The 13,024-nt window shown below is 41.5% G+C and overlaps 1 pseudogene; it reads right to left on the reverse strand.

The window, feature by feature from the left end:
- The window catches only part of LOC115791778 (transcription factor COE1-like), a 92,704-nt pseudogene extending 85,292 nt beyond the window's left edge, over positions 1–7,412 (reverse strand).
- Positions 7,413–13,024: the final 5,612 nt, after the last annotated feature.

Below are 13,024 nucleotides of genomic sequence, written 5' to 3' on the forward strand. Positions count from 1 at the left end.
ATGTTAACACATTACTGAGGTTGATCCAACACCAAGACATCTGAAACTCTTTCTGGAATCCTTCACTCATCAACATTTGAACTGAAAAATTCCCCTGATTGCAATTTAATGAAAGCCAAATCTAAGTGTGGGAAATGCAGAGAAAGGCAGACTTTTGACAGCCCAAATCTGAAAAGGAAATGTATTTTATAAACCACAGTTGTGTCTGTGATTATTCCTGCTCATTCCGCCATGGGAAAAGAGTGGGCCAGGAGAATGCAACGAACTTGCTTCCTAACCTCAACAAGCGTGCATCGCCACCATCTCAACTGTTCTCCTCACTTTTTTTTTTTGCACTTTGCTATTTTCTTGTCTTTCTTACACCTACATGCAAACACACAAATAAACCGTTAAGCCTTTGACTGAGTGAAAGCATTTATCTTCATAAACAGAAGACCACAGTGCTGCCTATGACATGTACCACCACATATAGCCTACCCCCTTCATTTCAGCTGATCAGTTCAATGCCACAGATGAGCTACAGTCCGGTTCATGCAGGACAGGTAAAAGTTTGCCTGTAACTGTAAAAGCTATCCAGTTCTTTCCCACCTGACTCCTTGCTTCTTACCCTGTGCCAACAATCTTTGGTTCAATTTTAAATCTGTTTGGTTTTCATGAAAGCTGCAGTTTCTTGCATTATGGAGGCTTAAACAAAGCATTAGTCTCTAATTACACACTTGGTCTGCACTCCTTGGCATCTCGAGATCTCTGGAGTTTCAAAGATGGAAAAATGATAACGCAAAAAAAAAAATTTTCTAAAGTAAATAAATAAATAAAATACTTCACCCACCCTCTGTGACAGGCTCTTGTGTTCGTGTGTAACTCCCTCTACCACCACGGCCCACGTTTGCCTCGGATTCATCACTGCTGTCACTTTCCCTGCTCTGCTCCTCTTTTTCATCTGCTTTTTCCTCCCCTGTCTCCTTCCTCTCTCCACCTCACCAGGCCTTTCACACAGCATCTTTGCTTCTCTGTTCTCCACCTTTGAAGTGGCGTGATATGTGCGGCATGTAAACAAGGATCCGTTAAGCAGGGGAACACACTTCCTCCTGCGTTAGTGTCAGGTCGACTAGCGAGCTAGTGATCCGACAGGGCCGCAGTGACAGATGCTTTATTCTCCGGGACAGAGTCGTGATCAACGAGCTCCACGCTCTGCTTCTGAAGACTAAGAGGTGCTCTCCTTCTCCATTTAACACAATCAGTTCTGGCCCTCAGCGCACAAACACAAAACAGGTAGACTCACAGAAATAGAACAGAAGCAGGCAGCAGCTTTAAATGCCAAATGTTGGAGTTGGCTTTTCCTTTACTGGCTGTTAAATCACAGCGAGAACTGCAGAAAAAAACTGAATAAATGCGTGCCTCATTGCAGCTTGTTGCACGGAGATATTATGGAGAAGAATATTTAACTAAAACTAAAACAAATACTTTACACCACAGATCATCAACAAAGCTGAGCAGTTCAAGTAGAGACAAATCCTGACGTCACTTCTACACTTTTTCCTTTAGACGCTCTGTGCTTTACTCCAATATTCTTAGTGAAATTATTTTACTGCTCAAATCCTGTGTAACTTACCCACAGTGGAAGTGAGCATATTATAAATCGCTGCAACTGTTTCACCCTCGTGTTTTCTTGTTCTTATCGTCTCCTGTTTCAGGCTTTTGAACAGTGAAACGTGTAAGAGGTATGCTGCTGCGGCACCTTATCTGCACAAGAGAGATTAACGAGTTTGCCCTCAGTGCGTGAAGATGCTGAAACTGTGCTTTGTGAGAAGTTGTGTTTGTTTGCTTTAATTGCTAGTTTTAGTTTGACAAACCTTGGGGATTTTTTAAGGCTGGATTTTTGATCATTTGCATGATTACAAATGTAAATATTAATGATTAGATTTAAATTTCTACAACAGAAACTTGAATTTCCACTTTTTACTTTGGCCTGTTTTATCCTTATGTTTACAAACAATTATAGTGTTTACAAAGAGCATTTAAAAACATGAACAGCTTAGCAGCTGTGCAGTTTTACTGTCAAAATGTGTTTGGGCACGGTGGGCTCAGGTCAGGTGTTTTGAATAATGGTGGATGAGGCTACATCTCTTTGTCAGTAAAATAAGAGACACCAGTGCAAACTCTGGAGATCAGTGTGGCTTCTTCTTCTTTTTTTTCTGCTTGGCAACACAACAGTGACTGGGAACAAATGTCTGTGTGTGCGGTTAGAGAGACAGCGGCCATGACATCACTGACCAACTAAGCCAACCTCACGACTGTTTTGGTTTGACCACCTGTTAAAGTTCCATTCCTCCACTGCTGGGAATAAAATACACACACACACACACACACACACACACACACACACACACACAACACACACACACTCAAATGAGCGAGCTTTGCTGCTCTGTGCAGTGCTTCGCCAAAGCACCTTTACACATTTACTGTATACATACAGCACTAACACCTGCTCATCTCTCCCGTTCCCTTCACACAGCCACAGAGCAGCACTCACACAGTGAACGGCAGGTACCACAGGTGCAGCACACCTGCCTCCATCCTTTTTTTTTCTCCTTTTGAAATATTTAAATTTTAAAAGCCATTTATTTTTTCAGCATGAAAAAGTATTCATGTACTTACTTTTTTCAAACTCCATTGGCGAAAGTCCTAATAGTGTGTGTGTGTTTGTTTTTGTGTGTGTACACGTGCGTGTGTGTGTGTGTGTGTGTGTGTGTGTGTGTGTGTGTGTGTGTGTGTGTGTGTGTGTAACTGGTTGTCACCCCCACCAAGCCAAAGCTAAAGAGTGTTATTAGAAACAGTGTGGTCTCTTAGGCCTGCCAGCGCACACGCACGCACGCACACACGCACGCGCGCTGCACACACACACACACACACACACACACACACACACACACACACACACACACACACACACACACACACACACACACACACACACACACACAGTATGTGGTGCAGCGTGGCAGCAGTAATGTGAGACTGTCAGAGCCTGGAGTCACATTAGTAAGTATTCAGTGCATGGTGAGCTTCTTGGCTCCTCATACCTTGGCTTGCACACACACACACACACACACACACATATGCTGCATTCCACCACACAGATAACTCTCACGCTCACTTTCTTCATGAACAAAAATAATCAGTCTTAATCCGGACTTTACCTGCAGGACAAGGAGCTCTCAAACTTAAACTGTCTTCCTTCTGTTGTTCAGTGTGCCTCTCTCTCCTCTGACCCTACCTGCTCCTCTCGCTGTCTCTCTTCCCCTCTTATAAATGTACACATAAACAAAAACTAAAGCATTAACAGAAAAATTGGATCTGATCAGAATGTTTGCTACACAGCAGACCAAATCCCAGAGGTGCCCTTATATCTTTCCACTTCCTACTGTGAGCAGCAGAATTACGCTCCTGTTCCTCAACACCCGCTCGCTGCCTCTTCGCTCTAATCACAGCGAGAGGAGCACCGGCAAAAGCGCCTGGAGCCATGCGGTGTCTGTGTGTGTGTGTGCCCCCACCCACGTACACACAGTAGAAACACCCACCTACTGAATCACACACGCATAAACATTCATTTCTGTGTGTGCGAGTACATGCAGACAGAGGAGGGCGGCGGTGTACAAGAGGATCAGTGGAGCAGCTCTTTGTCAGAGAGGTAACAGGAGAGGTGACAGGCCTCTACGAGAGTGTGTTAGGGTGTGCGTTTACCTGTTTAGTCATGGAGTCTATGAGTCGAACATAAAGTCCTGCTCTGTTCTGATGCCTGTTGGGATCGAGAAGAAGGGAGAATATCATAAACTTTACACTGATTTTAACACACAGTACAGCACGTTAAAGGGCAGTTAAAATATGCAAAATTAGGTTAGCAAAGTGACAGCAGTGGGAACAAATAAATAGCTTAATGCCATTCACAGCAATAAGCTCACAAGAAATAAATAGGGGAGCAAGAAAAACATAATTCTGGCATGCAGAAATTTTACTTCTTAAAGATTTTATTAATGTTTCCTATTTAGACCCCAAATGTGAGTGCGTGGAGAACATTCTGAGAGCAGATAATCATTCTTCGGTTGAAATGCTCACCCTTGCAGCCCGACGCACAGTTGCTTCTTTTTAACAAGCCAAAAAGGTTGTGAAGAAAGTGAGAAGCTTATTAAAGATCAGCCAGCAGCTGTTCATCAGTTCAGTGTGAAAATAAGCGTTGTTCAGCTTCTGTGTTTCTGCCTACTGTAAAGCGAGCCTTATGGCAAGCGGGTTTTTATTTGTATAGCTCCAAATTTACACATTTACACAACATAGTTTGCACAACATGAGACATCAGGTGTTTAACTCTCTGTTAAAGTCGTAAAATGACTAAAACGATGCTTCAAACACTGTGTTTTTGACTTATCTACATTTCATGTTACTAATAAATTATTTGTTCCCATTCTGCCTTCAGAATATCAACAAATTCAAGCCACAAATTGCAGCTATTCTTTATTAAATCAATCCCCACAGGAGGTTGTTGCTGTGATGTCTCTGCTATGGGCAGACTGCATCTCAAACTGTCAAAAAGAGTACTTCACACTCGACAAACTAATTCAGGGACAGTGACAGCGATGAAGCCACAAAGCTGGGTCATATCCTGCAACAGCTGCCCCGAAATTTGACTAATAGAAGTCGGTCAAATTACACAATCATGAATCTCTGCACTGCAATTTCCTTGACATAAATTCTGGCAGCCTGATGGCCCATTGCAACATTTCATTTCACTGCTTTGAGGACAGGACTCTTTTTTTTTTTTTTTTTTTTTTTTTTTTTTAAGCTTAATTTTGAAGAATTAGCTGGTGCAACACCTGAGAAAATAAGAAATCAAGCTGATCTGGCAAAGCTGCGTCTACATAAGCAGGTATGTGTGTGCATGTGTCAGTCTGCTCACCGTTACTGTAAAGAAGCTGCAGCCGGTAATGAATCCCGTTATTGGTCTTCTCTCCGCTAGTCTCCTTAACACATACAACAAACACAGAGGTGTTTATGGAAAATTTAGGACCATTAAAAAAACAAAAAAATTTCCTCTTTTCACTTGTAGGCTACTGAAGTATATATCCAAGTTATTGAATTCTTTATAGCGGTCATACATTAAATAAAAGCTGATTTATACTCAGAGAAGTGCAGCCCTGTAATTTCTCCATGTGTAATCGTGGTGTTATTGTGGATTTTTAATTCCTGTGTAATTACTAGTTGTGTTTGGAGGGCCAATAAATCCAACACTAAATTTTCCTCATACATTTCATCTAATTTAAGCCAAGTCATAATTGATGAGAAGACCGGGTCGCAGCGCCGTTGTTTATATAGAACAAGTGGTTGCGTTGAGTCGAGCTGTAAATTAAAACAATTCAAACGCCGAAAGGGATTTTCTTATTAGTCAAATACACACATAGCTTTACGGAGGTTTTTGAGTTACAGTATGTTTATAATATGGTATATTATTGTAACAAATTTTTGAAATAATAATAATAATAATAATAATAATAATGCAAACAATTACAAGACAAGTAGTTCAGTGAGATGTGACATTTAATAATGACTTTAATAATGCCAAACAGCTAAACTGAATATTGAGGCCTTCAGAAAATCCCTGTGATCTTCTTGCATGTAAAGACCAACGTGACTTTCTGCACCGACCTTCTCTTTCTCGATGAAGTCCACGAAGCTGGTCCTCTCGATCTCCACCGGCTGGCCCTGCCGGTCGTACAGAGCCAGGACGAAGTGGAAGAAGTTGGACTTCCGCAGGTTGGAGGGCGGCTGCTTCTCAAAGTGAGCCCGAGCCAGACCGACTCCACTGCAGACACACAGGCGGGGCGGGGGGGGTGGGTTGGTGTTAGAATGGAGCAGTCAGGGGCTGTAAAGTTTTACGTTGTAAAATCTGAAAACGATTTTTAAAAACAAAAGTAAAATTATATATATATATATATATATATATATATATATATATATATATATATATATATATATATATATATATATATATATATATATATATATATATATATGTATGTATTTATGGCCTACAAGTAGTGAAAATAAAATTCAGTTTTCTTCTTTTTTTCTTTGGTGCATGATTTTCTGTAATTTGAAGGCCGACTCTGTGGTTATGAAGGCTGGGGCTTTTTGCTTCATTATCCAGTGAAAGTTTAATCCAATCTGAAGAACAAAGTTGTTATTCTGTAAAGGGGAGGCAATGATTTATCCACCTTTACATCGCTGACTGTGGTTCAGTTGGAGAATTTTATTCTCCTCTAAAACAACAATGAGTAAGTTTGAAAATGGAAAAAAGCTGGATTTTTTTCTTTAGCTTTGTTTCTTTACTCCTTGATTTACTCCTTGTTAAACCTCATCCAAAACAAACTGCACGTTGTTCGTAAAAAAAAAAAAGAAAAAAAAAAAAAAAAGAAAAATCTCTAGCGCAACTACATGCTGCTTACAACTCTTTAGTTAAGGACAGCGTGTGTTAGAATTATTCTGAATGAGAATATTAATTTTACAGATTATTTTATCAGCACTTTAATCGAGATGTTTTTCTCCGGCAACTCCCGACTGCTGCACTCAGCCTCAAGTCCTGCACAGCAGCTGGATCCTAAAGGAGAAAGCCCACGCTGATTCCATCTCTCGGTATATGCAGGACGGTGGAAACGCTCCTCACTTAGGCACAGCTCACCTTTGGGCGGCCGTGTTGGCGTCAAGCACGCCGCCCCCCTGCATCCAGCTCCGGACGTTCATGCCTCCCAGCGGCTCCTCTTTCAGGCTGCTGCCGCTTCTCTGGATGCTCTCCTGGATCCCAAACATTAACAAACCTCCTAAGCTCGATGTATGTCCCTCCGTTTCTCGGCCTCTCTCCTTCCGGCTTTGCACTTGTTCCCCGGCAGATCCCTTTCTGTGATTCAAGCAGAGCAAGGTAGATGCACTCTGTGCTGGTGCTGTGTGCGCTTCGGAAGACCTCAAGCACTGCACCCTTTATTCCTTTTTCTCTTGTCCTGAGGAGGGAGTGGGTGCTAAAACAGGGGGCGAATCATAATAAGTCATAAAATCCAGAATGTCAAAGCACTTAAAACACGAGTGAAAAATCGCAACAAAAAAAAAGAAAGAAAAAAGAAAAGAAAGAAAAAGCCCTGTGCGTAAAGGTGTGGAAAAAGTCACTCCTGGTGCGCGTGGAGACCCGCAGTTTTGGCTGTCAGAGCGAAAAAGAGAGCTCAACTGGCACCCCGATCAGATGTCATCATTTTCTGACACTTCTTTCTTCCTCTTTTTGCTCTCGCTTTCTCTTTTCTGCCTCAGCTCACTGGTCCGGGACGTGCTGGCGTCGGTGGTGTCCAGAGCTGCGCTGCTTCCCGCGGAAGACTCCCGACTCTCGCCACTCCGCTCTCTCTCTCTCAGAGGAAATCGCTTTGTGACTCTTCCCAAAGGACCCTCTCTGAACCAAACACGGGCTTCTCCCGCCCCGGGGGGAGAGAGAGAGAGAGAGAGAGAGAGCTGGGATGGAAAGGGAAAGAGGGGAGGGGAGCGGCGAGGAGGAGGGGAGGGGACAGGACGAGAAGAGAAGAGAGGAGAGGAGAGGAGAGGAGAGGAGAGGAGAGGAGAGGAGAGGAGACGCCCCCCAAACAAAGAAGAGTCAGGTTTGCCCCGAGCTCCTGTCCCACTGTCCTCCGCTGCTCGGTCCACTTTCTCCCTGTTTTAGCGACTTTTGTAATGAACGTTAGGACGCAGTTCTGTAAACGTGAAGATGAACTCGTGCGCGCATCTGCGCCGACAGTTGACCGCGAAAAGTTCCGGAGCTCAAAAACCTAAAAGAAAACTGCTCAACGGCACTCCAGCAGGGTGGGCATCAAGAGCATCAGAGCAATCACGACCTAATTATCGCAAATATTTACGCAGGGTAAACACTTTCGTGAGAATATTTAAGAATAGAGCAATCCTCATATAGTCCCTGTGCCAAAACACGTTTTAATCGTTCTGTTTTGGTCTTCATAATTCAAAGCTTTTTCACAGAATTTTTTTTTAAAATCATATCGATCAAATGATTTCGTGACCCCAGCCTCAAGAAGAAGAGAGGAAGAGAGAGAAAAAACGTATCTGTGAGCCCATATGCCCACTATTAGACTATTTCTTGCGGCAGACCCGCAGCCTCTACATTTAGATCAAAGTTTTATTTACACCAGCTGGTTAGGCTCAATTATAAAAGCCACATTTCCTCGTCACAACACATCCCTGTTCCCCATTGTCTTCCTTAGGCCTGCTTATTGCAGCCTAGCGCCGCAAGACACACAAACAAAAGTGACAATAACAATAATTAGCTCAAAATAACAATGAACATAATTGAGGATAATTGCTACCAGATTTCCCTGCTTTGTCTCTCCCTCTAGCACCATCTGTTATTTGAAACAATTTATCACGCCGCCGAGGGGGATTTAAACTAAATACAAATATTAATAGATAATTCAGTGGACTGTTTTAATAGAATAAACTGCAGCGTATTGATCTGTTGAGGTGCAAAAAGGTCAACAACTTTAGTGGTATTCGGCTGGCTGTGAAAATGATTGGCAGGGCGCACTGGCGCCGTTCCAGCCTTTTATTCCCAAAGGTTATTGAAAAACGCTCTTGACCTTGATTATGGAGAATAAGAGTCTTTTATGCTTCAGTTTCCCGCTTATAGAGGAGGACGGAGACAGTGGCGGATCAGCCCGTGTCTGATATGAAGGATTTCACAGCTGAGCAAAAAAAAAAAAATGGAGAGGTGTGAGAGGTGTTTGGATCGATCGGTGTAAGATCAAACATGCGTAACAGTATCAGTTTATCCAAAAATATTAACGAGGAGATTTATCACTGCATGTCAGCTCATACGGGCCCGCAGCTAAACTGTGTGGGAAATAAAAGGTTTGGAATTGAATGAAACGAAAGGAAAATGCAGTGTTATTTAAGACAGTTTTACTAAATATCAAAGATGACTGGCGAACTGTTAGGAAGGAATATCGATCCAAAAAAAAAAAAAAAACGCCCTGAGAGATTTTTAAATTTTAGGTCAGTAAAGTCAGGCTTGGCACGATCACTTCTTGCAGCATTATAAAGGGAACACAGTATTTTAAAAAAAGGCCGCTTTAAAGTTCAATTGGGCATCAGAGGTAAAAATGACCTGCAATACAATTTTTTTTCTGTATTTAAAATTTCAAAAGCTAAATTCAGTTTTAATCAAACATTCAGAAATATATATTTTTGAGATGTAGCCTATAATGCAGGAACGTTCACGTGCACAGCGGGAGATCTTTGAAGAACTGAATCAACATGACACATTAAAGGAAAACTCGTCAGGAATAACACCAGCATAAACTTAGCGCGCACAGTGAGTCCCAGCAGCGCGAGGACAGAAATAGTCCAAGCACCGCGCGTGTGTCCGTGTATCCAGCGGCGCTGTGCCCCTGGATTAAATCCCAGTTACTCTAAAAACTAACACAACTCCGCCATCATGTGCCCAAGATGTGTAATTGCCCATCACTATAGTTTGTAACATTAAAATTCCGTAGGCCAACCTGGTCAAACCACAGATTCAGCAAGGCGCTGGAAACCCTCCTCAGAAATTTTGGTCCATATTGACATGACAGCATCACACAGCTGCTGCAGATTTGTCAGCTGCACATTCATGATGTGAATCTCCTGTTCCAGCACATCCCAAAGGTGCTCTATTAGACTGAGATCTGGTGACTGTCAAAAACATTTGAGTACAGTGAACTCTTAAGTCATGTTCAAGAAATCAGTTTGAGATGATGTGAGTTTTGTGATTTGGTGATTTATCCTGCTGGGAGCAGCCATCAGAAGATGGGCACACTGTGGTCATAAAGGGATGAACATGGTCAGCAGCAATGGGTAGGCTGTGGTGTTTAAACAATGCTCAGTTGGTATTAAATATCCCCCGCATCATCACACCACTAGCAGCAGCCTGAACAGTTGATACACAGCGGGATGGACCCATGCTTCATGTGGCTTACAGTAAAAGCTGACCCTGCCATCCAAACGTCACGGCAGAAATGGAGAGGTGCTTTTTAAAGTATTCTGTTGTCCAATTTTGGCGAGTCTGTGTGAACTTTAGTCCCAGTTACCTCCTTCAAGGTTTCAGGTTTATTCAAAGATGCTCTTTGGTTGTAACGAGTGGTTCTTTGAGTTGCTGTTGCCTTTATATCAGCTCAAAGCACTCTGGCCATAATTCCTCTGAGCTCTGGCATCAGCCAGAGAACTGCTGCTCACTGGGTATTCTCTCTTTTTCAGCCCATTCTCTGTAAACTCTACAGTGGATCTGCAGTCTAGTGGATTACACATTAACCTAACAAGCAGAAGATGCCTGGTTTGACCCCAGGAGACACAAATACCTTGGGGTGAAAGGAAGGGTATCTGGTGAAAGACTGCCAAATCAAACATGTGGACCCACCTGCTTTGGCGGGCCCTTGTGACTAAGGGAGCAACAGAAAGTACTTTGCTTATCTGTAAAGTCTAGAGATGGTTGTGTGGGAAAATCCCAGTAGATCAGCAGTTTGTGAAATACTCAAAACCAGCCACCACATTCAGTCCCTTCCCCATCCTGATGCTCAATTTGAACTTTCAAAAGTAGTCCTGACTATGTCTACATGTTTAAGCATGTGATTGGCTGATTAGATATTTGCATTTCATCACCTTAAAATAATTGCCTTAATCACTTTTTTCAGGTTTTTCAAAAAAGACAAAAAAAAAATAAAAAACTGAACCAAACATTGAAAATATGATAATTTATGCAAAAGTAAAACTTTTATTAAAAAATGACTTAGGCCGTTATTTTAAGAGGGTGGCGATTTGCATGATTAAATAGCCGTTAAACAGGTGCGCCTAATAAAGTGGCCAGTGAGTGAACATTCCACCACATACTGTAAACCAAAGCATTAACAACAACAGCCACAGTCATCAGAGTGGATGGTTCATTTTATTTGACATTCAGTTTTTGTAAAATAACCAAGGCAATGCCAGGCAGAAAATCCAAAACCAACCACGAAGCATTTTAACAGAAGATAACTGGCATCCCGAGCCAGATTAACCAGAGCAGGTTCTAAAGGTTTTTTTTGTTTTTTTTGATAAACTAATCGGACAAAAGAATGAATCAAAACACACAAAACAAAACAAAACAAAAAAAAAAAAACCCTGCAGGGAGTCTCAGCGAGAGCAGCCCCCAAACCACGATTCATCTCAACACATCTGTCAGTCAGAGGCAACAGTACTGAACAGCAGTTTAAAGAACGCATTCAGCAAATACAGTAAAATGTGTTAACAGAGCTCCCTCAATGGCAGCTATAGATTCCATTTCTGTATATGCTCACATTTGAAATATGATTTTATAAGGAACTGTGAAAAGTGGAAACTGGATTTCAGATATAAGACTGATTTTAAGCTGTCATACTGGCCAAAAGTATTCTTATTGCCTGTTTTTTCTTTTTGTCATACTCAATAAAAACCTTAAATATGAAACTGTAGCAGCACTAATCTTTAAGTAGACAAAATATATCCCCAAATTAGGACTATAGAGTAACATTTCTAATTTCATATGTCAATTAGGAGCAATGAAAAAAAATTCAGGCAAACTGTATGCACTAATATATATATATATATATATATATATATATATATATATATATATCCAGCTCAGTTTTGGAGCAGCAGTGACAGTTCAGACATTTGTTGGCACATTTCCACAGTCACTGATGCATAACAAGTCAATCCTGTAGCTGAAAATCACAGGATGTGAAAAGTGTATTTAATATTGTATGTTTTAAAAAAATGTTTCAATGTCTATATTTTATATTAATCACATGACTATTGAGCACAATATTGAGCTCATTATATGTTAATAATTTGATGCAAAACTGTCCCAGACAGTATGAACAAATAAGCCACAGTTCGTAGCCTGAAGAGAGAGACTGCAACTTCTCCAACGTGGAGTAATAACTGAGCAAATACTTAAGGAATCAACAGCTGAGAAGCATCTCTTAGTTATCATTTAATACTGCAATGCAAATTTGCAAATTCACATACAGCTGCCACTGACTGTTATCGCCTCGTGGAGCATGTCACATTTCATCTTACAGGTGATCTCAATGCAGGACCCAGTTCAAATGTGCCACAATGAAAACCAAAATGTGGATTTTAAACAGCTGAAATTATTATAACCATTTCAAGTGCTTTGTTTCAAATCAACATCTCAGGAATGGTGTTGATAATAAACTAAGTCATGTACAGAAAGTCCTTAGGTTCACCTTTCAGAAGAACATGTGCAAAATACATCAAACTCTACATTTCATCTCTTTAAAAAAATAAACACAAAAAAAATCAAACAGCGTTGGTCAGGTTTGATCCTACACTGATTGTGTATTCATTCTCAACCCTGCAGCCAACTCTTTCCAATGTCAGGAATATAGTCATTCATACTAATAAGACCTTTAATAATAGTGCTAGTAAGCAATACTGTTGAGCCTTAATTAGCACATCTCCTGTCCATCTGCACCATGCTGATCCCACTCCTAACAGTAGAGGGCACCAGAGTGATCACATCAGCTTAAAGATGCGTCATACAGACTGGAGAAGCAGCAACACTGGCTGGTCTCAAAGATCAGAGGGCTTGGTTTCCCGGGAGCTTCTCAGCCAAAAATTTCTCTTCGCTCTCAGGCACGTGCCAAGATTGGCTTGATTGGAGAAATCAAGCCCTCGTCTTGCGTATATCTCACTCCTCTGGTTCATTATAGATGCCGTACAGAGCAACACTTATGTACATTACACACAAACAGGTTGGGCCGTTTCCTCGTACACAGACATCAGAGGGTATTTGGTTGCTGACAGCCACAGAACAGCTTTGGAGCATTGCTAGTAAAAATGACATTAGTGCAAATACAATCCCAAAAAAAGAGGAAAATGGTAGAAAAACATTGGTAGCAAGGTTATAGCA

The sequence above is a fragment of the Archocentrus centrarchus genome, chromosome 14 (assembly GCF_007364275.1).
Source record: "Archocentrus centrarchus isolate MPI-CPG fArcCen1 chromosome 14, fArcCen1, whole genome shotgun sequence".
In the NCBI taxonomy this organism is placed as follows: Eukaryota; Metazoa; Chordata; class Actinopteri; order Cichliformes; family Cichlidae; genus Archocentrus; species Archocentrus centrarchus.